This window comes from Oryx dammah, unplaced genomic scaffold, assembly GCF_014754425.2.
Source record: "Oryx dammah isolate SB20612 unplaced genomic scaffold, SCBI_Odam_1.1 HiC_scaffold_24, whole genome shotgun sequence".
NCBI lineage: Eukaryota > Metazoa > Chordata > Mammalia > Artiodactyla > Bovidae > Oryx > Oryx dammah.
Genome location: NW_024070208.1, coordinates 72,388,807 through 72,401,339, shown reverse-complemented (window position 1 = coordinate 72,401,339; position 12,533 = coordinate 72,388,807).

The following is a 12,533-nucleotide window of genomic DNA, read 5'->3' as shown; positions in this document are numbered from 1 at the left end:
ATGTGGAGCAAGACACAAGATGTCATGTATAGAGTCAATTTAAGAGGAAAGCGACATAAGAGACATTTCTGAGAATAAACTTCATCAGAAGAGGAGCTGACTGTTTTCAAGGGAACTCAGAGGGACAAATGGGAGAAAGCGTGAGGGCCTCCATTCATCCTGGGGTTTGTACCGCAAGTGCTACCTCATCACAGGGGCCAAGTTTATTATTTAAAAGTTACTCAAAATTGTTTTCCAGTCTTACTGGATTGTTAGGTAGCACCAGCAGAAAAGAGGCCAAGAAATGCTTAAATGAATGAGAGAGAAAAAAATATAAAGTCATAATTATATGGCTTGAAAATCCCTCAGAAATCTAGTATCTAAGAGAAATAAACAAAATGGAACTGATTGTAGCTGAAATGTTCATCATGAAAGTTCTATAAATACAGAAGTGTGTAATAATAGAGAGTGAAAAATAGATCCATACATCCACGGCCGATTGATTTTGACAAGGGTGCCAAGACCATTCAACAAGGAAAAAATAGTCTCCTTAAGAAATGGTGCTGGGAGAGCCGAACACCTACATGGAAAAAAATGGATTTGAACACTTATCTCATGTTATATGCAAACGTTAACTTCAAATGGATCAATGTCCTAGATAGAAGAGCTAAAACTCTTAAAAAAAAAATAGGTGTGAATCTTTGTGACCTTGGATTTAGCTGGTGGCAGCTGGTAAAATATCCACCTGCAATGCGGGAGACCTGGGTTGGGAAGATCCCCTGGAGAAGGGAATGGCTACCCACTCCAATATTTCTGGCCTAGAGAACTCCATGGACTATGTCCATGGGGTTGTGAAGAGTTGCACACTACTGAGCAATGTTCACTTTCACTTTTTCTAAGATATGATACCAAAAGCACACACAAAAAGAGAATAAATAAATAAATTAGACTTCACCAAAACTGGAAACTTTTACATCAAAGGACATTATCAAGAAAGTGAAGACAAACTACATGTGGGAGAAAACATTTGCAAATCATGTATTTGATAAAAGTCTAGATATGCAGAATATATAAAAAGTACTTTACAACTCAACAGGAAGAAGATAAGCTAATTTTTTAAATGGCCAAAGAACTTGAATAGACATTTCTCAAAAGAAGCAATCCAGATGGCCAGTAAGCATGTGAAAAGCTGCTCAACATTACTCATTAGGTATATTAAAATCAAAACCACAAAGAGATACCACTTTTCATTCACTAGGATGGCTCAAATCAAAAAACAAGACAATAACAACAGTCAGGGAGAATGTGAAGACACTGGAATCCTTGTTCATTGCTGCTAGGAATGTAAAATGGTACAGTTGCTGTGGAAAGCAATTTGGTGCCTCCTCAGAAAGTTAACCATAGACTTATCAGATGACCCAGCAATTTCACTCCTAGGTGTATACCTAAAAGAATTAAAAACAGATAAACGGATACAGGTACAAGTACACTCATAGTAGCACTATTCACAGAAGCCAAAAGTAGCCCAAAACTTGGGAAACAACCCAAATTCAGTGGATGAATGGATTAAAAAAAGGTGGTATATACATATAAGAGGATATTAGTCAATCATAAAAAGGAACGGATATATGCACACGCGTATGTCTGGCTGAGTCCCTTCACTATTCACCTGAAACTAGCATAATATGGTTAATTGGCTCTGCCCCAGTACAAAATAAAAAGGTAAACAAATGAAAAGAAATGAAATACGAACATAGGCCATAGTATGGATGAATCTCGAGAACATTATGCTAAGTGAAACAACTTGGGCACAAAAGGTTACATATTGTGTGACTCCCTTCATATCAAATTTTCAGAATAGGTGAATCCATAGAGGCAGAATACAGTTCGGTAGTTGCCTGGGGCTTGGAGAACAGGAGATTAGGACATAACTGTTTACTGGGCATGAGGTTTCTTTTTGGGGGATGACCGCATTTTGGAAATAGGTAGAGGTGGTGACTGCACCATATGGTGAATATACTAATACCACCCAAGTGTTCACTTTAAATGGTTTATTACATTTTGTGTGGATGTCACCTCAAAAAAATTTAACTTTTTAAAATTGTGGTAAAAGTCACATAATATAAAACATGCTATTTTAACGCTATTTAACTGCACAGTTCAGTTGTATTAAGTACATTTATGTTGCTGTGCAATTTCACCTTCTTAAAGAATGTTTCCGGAGAAGGCACTGGCACCCCACTCCAGTACTCTTGCCTGGAAAATCCCATGGATGGAGGAGCCTGGTGGGCTACAGTCCATGGGGTCACTAAGAGTCAGACACGACTGAAGTGACTTAGCAGCAGCAAAGAGTGTTTCACCTTCTTAAACTGAAACTCTGTCTCTGTTAAATACTCACTTCCCATTTCTCCTACCCAGTCCTCCTCACCCTGACTCCTAGCATTTACCACTGTACTTTCTGACTCCAAATTTGACTATTCTAAGTATCTTGTATAAGAGGAATCAAACAGTATTTGTCTGTATCTAATGTATATTGGTGGAGAAGGCAATGGCACCCCACTGCAGTACTCTTGCCTGGAAAATCCCATGGACGGAGGAGCCTGGTAGGCTGCAGTCCATGGGGTCGAGAAGAGTCGAACATGACTGAGTGACTTCACTTTCACTTTTCACTTTTCACTTTCATGCATTGGAGAAGGAAATGGCAGCCCACTCCAGTATTCTTACCTAGAGAATCCCAGGGATGGGGGAGCCTCGTGGGCTGCCGTCTATGGGGTCGCACAGAGTTGGACATGACTGAAGCGACTTAGCAGCAGCAGCAGCAGCAGCAGCAATGTATATTGAAATGCGTTTTTAAGATTAACTTAATATATGTCCTGGGGCTTCCCTGGTGGCTCAGATGTGGGGAAACCTGGGTTTGACCCCTGGGTCAGGAAGATCCCCTGGAGAAGGGAATGACTACCCACTCCAATATTCTTGCCTGGAGAATCCCATGGACAGAGGAACCTGGCGAGCTATAATCCATGGGATCGCAAAGAGTCAGATGTGACTGAGCAATTAACACTTTCACTTTTTCAATGTATGTCCTACAAACAGACTGTACTTTCTTTCTGCCCCATGCTATGCAGTAGGTTCTCATCAGTTATCTATTTTATACATAGTGACTCTATATACGTAAATCCCTATCTCCTAGTTGATCCCACCCCTCCTTCCTCCCTTGGTGTCCATACATTTGTTCTCTGAGTCTGTGTCTCTTACGCTGTAGCTGGGAATGTAAAGTGATACAACCACTATGGAGAACAGTATGGAGGTTCCTTAAAAAACTGAAAATAGAACTACCATATGTCTCAGCAATCCCACTCCTAGGCATCATATACCCAGAGAAAAACATAATTCCAAAAGATACATGCACTCCAAAGTTCATTACAACACTATTTACAATAGCCAAGGCATGGAAACAACGTAAATGTCCATCAGCAGAGCAATGGATAAACAAGGTGTGGTACATATATACAATGGAATATTACTCAGCCAGAAATGGAATGAAATTGTGTCATTTGCAGGGACACGGATGGACCTGGAGAGTGTCACAGAGAGTGAAGTAAGTCAGAAAGACAACTTTTTTTTTTAAATAGAGGTATAGTTCATAAAATTGATATCATGAATTCCATACAGAACAACTTGGACTGTCTCTTTCAGGAAGCACTCAAACCTGTAATGTAAAGAAATATATTTCCATAAAGCTTGGCCCAAGCCAATACTTCATATATTATGAAATTGCTTTCGAGACTTTTTCCTGTGCATCCCAGCCCACGGAGGCTGTGGGTTGGTTCAAGGAAAATCCTTCTCTCAATTTCATCCTCTCAGGAAATCTCATGCATCTCCTATGCCTTTAGCTAGGGACTCCACAGAGTGACAGCAGGTAGTAAAAGGCTCATCAAGAAAGCCAGTAAATGCATTCCCACTATAGCCATGCACTTCTTCAAGACTCTATTACTTTTCTGGGAAGCATAACAAGTGTTCCTGGGCAGAATTCCTCCTTCTCTGAGCTAGCTCAGCTTGCTCATGCCATTAGTCTCACTGCTCTAGGCCACTTGTCAAAGGCTCAGGGCCTAGCAGAGTACCTCAGGTGTAAGGCATACCAATGCAATCACTTAGGTGGAAGTACCTCTGCCAAGGGATATGTCTCACCCTCAGTACAAATGTTTTGCTGTTCTTTAGTCGCTAAACTGAGTTCGACTCTTTTTGCGACCCCAGGGACAGTAGCCCACCAGGCTCCTCTGTCCATGAGATTCTCCACACAAGAACACTGGAGTGGGTTTCCATTTCCTTCTCCAAGGGATCTTCCCAACCCAGGGAGTGAACCCGCTTCTCCTACATTGTCAGGGGGATTCTTTATCACTGAGCTACTGGAGAAACCTACAGATGTATTGAAGTGAAGTGAAGTTGCTCAGTCATGTCCAAGTCTTTGCGACCCCATGGACTGTAGCCTGCCAGGCTCCTCTGTCCATGGGATTTTTCAGGCAAGAACACTGGAGTGGGTTGCCATTTCCTTCTCCAGGGGATCTTCCCAACCCAGGGATCGAACCTGGGTCTCCCACATTGTAGGCAGATGCTTTTACTGTCTGACCCACCAGATGTATTAGTTTCATAATAGTGTGTGTGTGTGTGTGTGTGTGTGTGTGTGTGTGAGGCAGAATATATTTGCTTGCGGAAGCCTCTTCAGCAACATGGATCCAATCATCTCACCAGAGAACCTCCTGTCAATCAATGCCTGTGGGCATATCAGTCCTGCGGCCACAGAACTTCTGTCCTTCAGAGAGTAGATGTATCATTCAGAAACCAATGCATTTAACCTAATTTCGCCTTTGAAAGAAGTAGGTGGCCTCTCTGAGATGGAGGCAGGGAGGAGCTGGAGAAAAGTATTTGATGAACAGTGACTCACTGGTTTCTGGAGGACTGTGGTGACCAGGAGGCAAAGAAAGCTGCCTACTGCTCAGCACACAACTGTGGCTCTGTCGCCCCAGAAGGGCTGTGGAGGGCGTTGGGAGCTATTAGTCTCTGGCAGCATCCTTCTGAGATGGGGAACAGAGACAGGGAGTAGGGAAAGGCAATAGAGGAAATGCAACCACTGATCAGAAATATACTTTCCTGCGCAAATCCAGAGTCAACTCAAAGACTTCAATTTTTCTGTCCATATGAGCTCTCTCTAAAAAATGTCTGATTGATCTGAAGGTGACTTCAGAACCCGGTGTGGCATGTGGCTGGTGGTGGAGCGACTGGAAGTGTCTGGGTGTGATCTGGGTCATTAGAGTCTGCATTCCTAGCACCCACGACAGTTGTGTCTGACTCTTGGCGACCCCATGGACTGTAGCCTGCCAGGCTCCTCTGTCCACGGGATTCCCCAGGCAAGAATACTGGAGTGGGTTGCCATTTCCTCCTCCAGGAGACCTACCCAACCCAGGGATCAATCCCGTGTCTCTGGCTTCTTCTGCATTGGCAGGCAGATTCTTTGCCACTGAGCCACTGGGGAAACCCAAGACAGAGCGAGCGTTATTTCATTTAACCTAAAATTTGAGATCTAATGTACTCCCGTTTCACCGAGCATTACTGCTGCTGCCCACAGCACACTTTGATTCTGTGAGCATCCAAAGATCTTGCAATTTATCTCTTCCACTAAACCCCCAGGGGAGGAGCCACTTTGTATGTGTGTATTTTGTTAATATGTTTGTGATCGTTTTCAGTGAATACCCATAGTGGGCCTTACCGGCTCACTAGAAATCATTTCATTGGCTTCCTCTTATCTCATTTAGTTAACTCTTCGGAGGAAAGCTACTGTGAAAACAACTCAAGTTTGTGATTTTGATAAGAAAAGATGAAAAGCTGGAGTTGGGGGTGTGGGCAACACTGGGCAGTGGGGAGCTGCCAGAAAGTGGGTGCATTGTCACAACACAATTTTAAAACTATAGTAAAATCAATATAAAGTCAGTAAATATTTTATCACCATGTACCTGCAATTCTCAACCATGTCAATGTTAAAATACTCCTCCCCACCAGGGCAAATCAAACCATTGGCCTGAGTGTTAATATATGACTATGTTTAGCCTGTTCCTATAATGCTTACTGTAAACTATTTTTAAGTGTAGAAACATAGAATGTGTGTGTTGTGTCCAACTCTTTGTGACCCCATGGACTTGTAGCCCATGAGGGTCCTCTGTCCATGGGATTTTCCAGGCAAGAATACTGGAGTGCTTTGCCATTTCCTTCTCCAGGGGATCCTCCCTACCCAGGGATTGAACCCACGTCTTTTGTATCTGCTGCATTAGCAGATAGATTCTTTACCACTGTGCCATGTGGGAAGCCCATAGAAACACAGAGTATTAAGAACAAAAGGCACCTTAGATATTCTTTCATTCTTCATTACTTTTTTTGATTGTGTGTCCGCAGCTAGAGATGATGTTTACCAAGGCATGCCCCTTGTCCTTGAGAAGCTGGTACCGTCAGAGAAAGAGCAATCATGACTTTCTCAGGGTCACATGGAATGTTGAAAGGCTGACTCAAAGCAGGATGGTGATCTTTTCAAATGACCTTCCTTCCTTGAGGGGTTTAGAGAAGGTAGGCCGGCACAAATGACAGGGCCCTGAAACACCTCCCAACATTTGATCCCACAAAAAAAAAAGTTTAAAATTCTTAGTATTCTTAATGAAAAATGTGTTCTGGGTTTCGCATTTCCCCTTGGCATACAGCTATTTCCTGGAACTTTGCAATGGCTCCTCCAGAGCCCCCACCACTCAGTATAGGGATATTTTTCCAGCAGCACATGTTGAAGTTTCTGCTTCCGAGTTAGTCCTAACAGTTGTCTCCCCAGGTGCCTGAGCTGAGTCCTCCCTCTCCCTGCTACATACACCACCTCAAATGACTTTTAATTAAATCCAACTCAGTCAGTCGTGACTTACGCTTTGTGCTTCTGTTTTCTACATCTGAGGTTCTATTTATAAACCATTTAGTCATATGGGCCACTGGATCGGGAACCTAATTAGAGCTGTGTATTACGGCGTGGTGGCCCCAAACCTGGCTGCTCTTTCCTCTGAGGCAGGCTCGTCATTGCTTGCTGACTGCCGGCTGCACTCGCCTTTCCAGGTTGTACACTGATTGTATCTCAGAATGCACAAGATGGAATAGCTTGCTCACACCAGCCTCAGTGACTGGACACAGACTTTGGGAAGGTCCCAGGTCACCATGCACGGCTCTGATACCCTAACAGTCCGCTGGAGCTAACGATCTTCCCATTTTGGATGGAAGCCAGGATTTAAATAAAAGAAAGAATGAGAAAAAGAAATCAAATAGAAATTCAGCCACAGGAGTCAAGGGCAAGTGAAATTGATTTTAAAGGGCTGGCTTCCAGCCACAGAAACAAAGAGGGTTGAGGTGGAAACTGTTGCTGTTGGTTAAATCACAGCCATCGGGGAGGGAGAGGTCTGTAGTGAGAACGTGGACAAAAATGCTTCATTTTTAGCTTGGCCGGTGTCCTGAAGACTAAGGCAGTGACACACTCTTTGAAATTAAAAAAAAGGAAAAGTGCTCCCGGAGTAGTTCTGTCTGCCTAAAACTTAAGCAAGAGGCACTAAGATCAGGCCAAAATGGGAGGGTGGTGGGAAGAAGAACACAGCTTGAATCCTTCAACTCCACATTGTTCTTCCAGGGTCTGATTTCTCTAAAGTCATACACTTTGCACGGTGTAAATAGCATGTCCAAATTTAGACAGTATAACCCCACTTTTCAGTTGACTGCAAACAACTGAATCTATTGACAGGATCTATTGACAGGCAACAGCCTGAATTCAAGTGTTAGCTTTGCCACTGATTAGCTGTGCGGCCACTGATTAGCTGTGCGGCCTCAGGCAAATTGCTTGACCTCTCTCAGCCTCAATTTGTTCATTTGTAAAATGGGAATATATGAATAATATCTAGATATTATGAACTGAGACATGTAAAGTGGTCCAAGGCAATATTTTCACATAATAAAATCAATATAAATTATTTCCTTTTGTTATTAAATATTAATATTTTAAGCTGCTTCTCTTAAATTTTTCTCAAAAATCATCTACACAAAATATTCATGTGCCAAAAAATGAATTTTGAAGCATATTAATAATAGATACAAAAATTAATTCCAGGTAAATTACAGCTATAAATAATAAAGTCACTTCATAAATCTAGAGGAAAATGAAGAAAAATGTCTTCCGTACCATGTGGTAAGGCAAAAAAGATTTTAAGGAGGACATAAAAAGCATATACTATAAACATTATCAAAAAATTAGACTACTTTAAGATGAAGAATTTCTTTAGTCAAAAAACATATTGAAAGAGGAAAATGCAAGCTTTGGCAAGAAAAGATAGTTGCAACCATACAAAGGAGCCATATCCAGAAGGTACAAAAATTCCTGCAACTCAACAAGAAAATATCAGACAATACAATAGAAAATTGGACAAAAGACTTGCAGACACCTTAAAAAACATAATTTCCAAATGCTCCAAATAAAAAAGATGTTCAACATCACTAGTCACCAGACACATTTAATTGTTAACCACATTAAAATCCTTTATATACCTGACCAGAATGGCTAAAAAAAAAAAAAAAAAGATGTAACATGTACACACTGCTGTATTTAAAATGGATAACCAGCAAGGTCCTCCTGTATAGCACAGGGAACTCTGCTCAATGTCACGTGGCAGCTGGAATGAGAGGCAAGTTTGGGGGAGAACGGATACATGTATATGTATGGCTGAGTTCTTTTGTTGTCTGCTTGAAAAGATCACAACATTCTTAGTTGGCTTTACTCCAATATAAGATAAAAAGTTTAAAAAAGACACAAAATAGTGAGTGCTGGTGAGTATGTGTAGCAATCAGGACTCATATACTACGGATTGAAGGGCACATGGAAAGAACTATTCTGGAAAAGTGTTCAATAGTATCTACTAAAACTGATCCTGTGTGTGCCTTATGACATGGAAATTTCACTTCTAGATTTTTATTCATGGGTATATGCCCCAAATGGAGAAGGCAATGGCACCCACTCCAGTACTCTTGCCTGGAAAATCCCATGGACGGAGGAGCCTGGAAGGCTGCAGTCCATGAGGTCGCTGAGAGTTGGATACGACTGAGTGACTTCACTTTCACTTTTCACTTTCATGCATTGGAGAAGGAAACGGCAACCTATTCCAGTGTTCTCGCCTGGAGAATCCCAGGGACGAGGGAGCCTGGTGGGCTGCCGTTTATGGGGTCACACAGAGTCAGACACGACTGAAGTGACTTAGCAGCAGCAGCAGCAGCATATGCCCCAAAAGGTATGTATAAGACTGTCTATATCAGCCTTATCATTAATAGAATAAACTAGAAAGAATTCAAATTCCAACAGTATATGAATGAATAAATTATGACAAATTGTTTATCCTACAATGAAATACTATAAAATAGCAATAGAAATGAATGAACTATTGTTATATACAGCAATGGGGAGAAATTTCCAAAAAAACACCTATAATGAAATGAGCCAGATTCATAAAATAGTAGCACTGACTGGTTCAATTTATATAAAGTCTAAAACAAACAAACAAATATATGATATTAGAAGTTAGACCTATAGCTGATTCATGCTGATGTTTGATAGAAATCAACACAATAGGTAAAGTAAGGGGCTTCCCTGGTAGCTCACCTGGTAAAGAATCTGCCTGCAATGCAGGAGACCCCCGTTCAATTCCTGTGTTGGGAAGATCCCCTGGAGAAGGGATAGACTATTCACTCTAGTATTCTTGGGCTTCCCTGGTGGCTCGACTGTAAAGAATCTGCCTGCAAGGCAGGAGACCTGGGTTCAATCCCTGGGATGGGAAGATCTCCTGGAAGAGGGCATGGCAACCCACTCCAGTATTCTTGCCTGGAGAATCCCATGGACAGAAGAGCCTGGTGGGCTGCAGTCCATGGGGTCACAAAGAGTCAGACATGACTAAGCATAGCAGAGCACTATAAAGCAATTATACTTCAATTAAAAATAAATAAATTTAAAACCAAAAAAAAGAATTTAGGATGGTGGCTATCTTTAGGGAGAGGGGTTAGTTATCAGACGAGACAAAGAGTGGGGTGCTACTGGGATGCTAGTAGTGTTTTATTTATTCAGTGATGATTTCAATGATGTGTTCTTGAGAAAATTCATTGGATATACACTCATGATTTGTATACTTCTCTGTAAGTATGTTATACTTCACCAAAGAAATTTACTTGAAAGTATTAAGGCTATGGAATTCTAACAAATATTAATAAATCTGCTAAATAACAAATTTAACCCTTCAGGTCTTAACATTTGGCTATAACCAATTTACCTCTAAACTGAACTGAGCATGTTTAAGTGTGTGTGTGTGTGTGTTGCTAGAATATAAGTTCCATGAAGACAGGGCTTCTTAACTGATGATTTATTCTTCCTGTCTCTGGCTGCTTCAGTAGTGTTTGGTATGTAGTAGACAATAAATATTTGTTGAATGCATGAAAGAAAAAAATACTTTCGTTTGATAAATTAGAGAAAAGTTCATTGAATACTGTATTCGTGGACCTGGAAAATAGACAGAGTTTCTTCCCAGGAGGTATACATATTATGATTGATCTACTTTTATGTTTCCTCCAGCCAGTTTTTCTCAAGCAGGGTTCATAATTGGAGAGAATGATATATGAGGTACAGTCAACAGTGGGAACCAGTTTGCAAGGCCATGAAACATAAAGGAAATTAATTTCCAAGCCCACCAAGATATCTCCGTATCTATCACTTAACAGAATACATACATTCCAGTAAAGAAAAGTCTAAAGCAATTGCTTTAGTAAAAGGAAATCTATCTTCCTATCGGAACTCTCAGAAGCTAAATGGATGTTTTCACAAGAAAAAGTTCTACAATAAATGAGACTTAAGAAAGGTCTTTTACTGGGAAAAGGTACAAGATTGGGGGTGATCAGCTTTGAGACTTATTAGGGGCTACAGGACCTGTGACAACTAGAGCTTGCTTTCTGGCTGCCGTCATTCCTACCTTGTTTATTGTTTGTTTGCAGAAGTTTCCCAGTCTTAGCATTCTCTGTACTCAATCAGGGAATACATTCCAGTGAGACTCTGACTTCTCCCTCCTCTCTGTAGGTTTGGGTACTTTTTGTATAAAATGAAGCTGGACTGTAATAGCATGCTCCACCTGTATCAATAACGATGTCACATTCTAGCTTGAAAACCCCTCAAGGTTGTGTGAAAGAAATGTCTAATGTGGTAGATTCAAAATCAGGTCAATCAACCTTCATTTTCCTACTGGCTGAACTTGTACAGTTTGCCCACAGAGATTCTAAAGCAATTGAGTCAGAGTGCCTGAGGGAACCACCTCGTCCGAAATGGTTTCAGAGATGTTATGAGAGCAGAGGAGAGTCAGGTCAGAGTCTGAACCCACGTCTGCTATTCTTGTTTAGGGAGTGACCATAGGCTTCAGTTTCCTCATTTGTGAAACAGATTAAAGTTCCTAGCTTGATGAGTTAGTGATTCAGTGTATGTGCCCCACAGATTAGCAACGTGGTGAGTGGTACCCTCTTATTCATTATTGTCGTCATCACTGTTTTCATCATCACCGTTTTCATCCCAACAGCCAGAAAGTAGCCAAGTCCTGTGAACCCAACGAATCAGCAGTTACTGCTGGTTGCAATCTGGATAGCAGGGAACTTGAATTTAGTTTCCTTCTAGCTGGCTTAGTTCAGCAGCCTGACCAGAGGCGTTAATTAGTTGAAGAGACCGGCTATGATGAAGGCTGTTTCTGGTCCTGTGGTTGAAGAGTAACTCATGACTGTGCTTCATATTTTCATCTGCAAAATGGGGACGAGCACCCACTTCCCCTCTCCCCAGCCATCATTTCAGCATTGCACATCTTGGAAACTGGCTGTGGAATAAGCAGAATTAGCAAGGCCGGCAGCAGGGAGGTAGGAAGGCCTTTGGGTTGCTGGTTGGAAGCTGAGAGCTGGAAATAATTCTCTCTGATCTATTGCTTGGAGAGCACCATGAGCCAGCTGGCCTGAGAAGATAAGAGAACTGTTCTTCTCCAGCCTGGGTGGTGCTGTTACCTAACAAGGAGTTGGGCAAGATGCTTAGGGAGCAGGACTTTTACTGTGTGCCAAAGTCTGCCCGCTTTTCATCTGGATTCCAAGTTTTTAATCCTTTGCCACATTTAAAACATTATTTTAGATGTTCCCTGGAGGAAGGGACCACAATTTCTCCAGTTCTTTTCAGACAATTTGTTCTAAGTGTAAAGGACTGAAGGTGGGGGATGGAAATAGACATTGAATTAGCCAAATTTGAGAATGAAAAAAAAATTGCTGGTATTTTAAAAGCATGACTTGGAGTCAGTAGATTTGCCTAATGGCTCTAATGCCCTGCATGCCTTCCTTGGTCTGTTTGTATGCTTGCTCTTGCAGTCATACTCTGCCTGAATAGAAGCAGAGTCTGGAAAACTAAGAGGAAGAAGAGGAAGCTGTTGGTTTTCATCCCT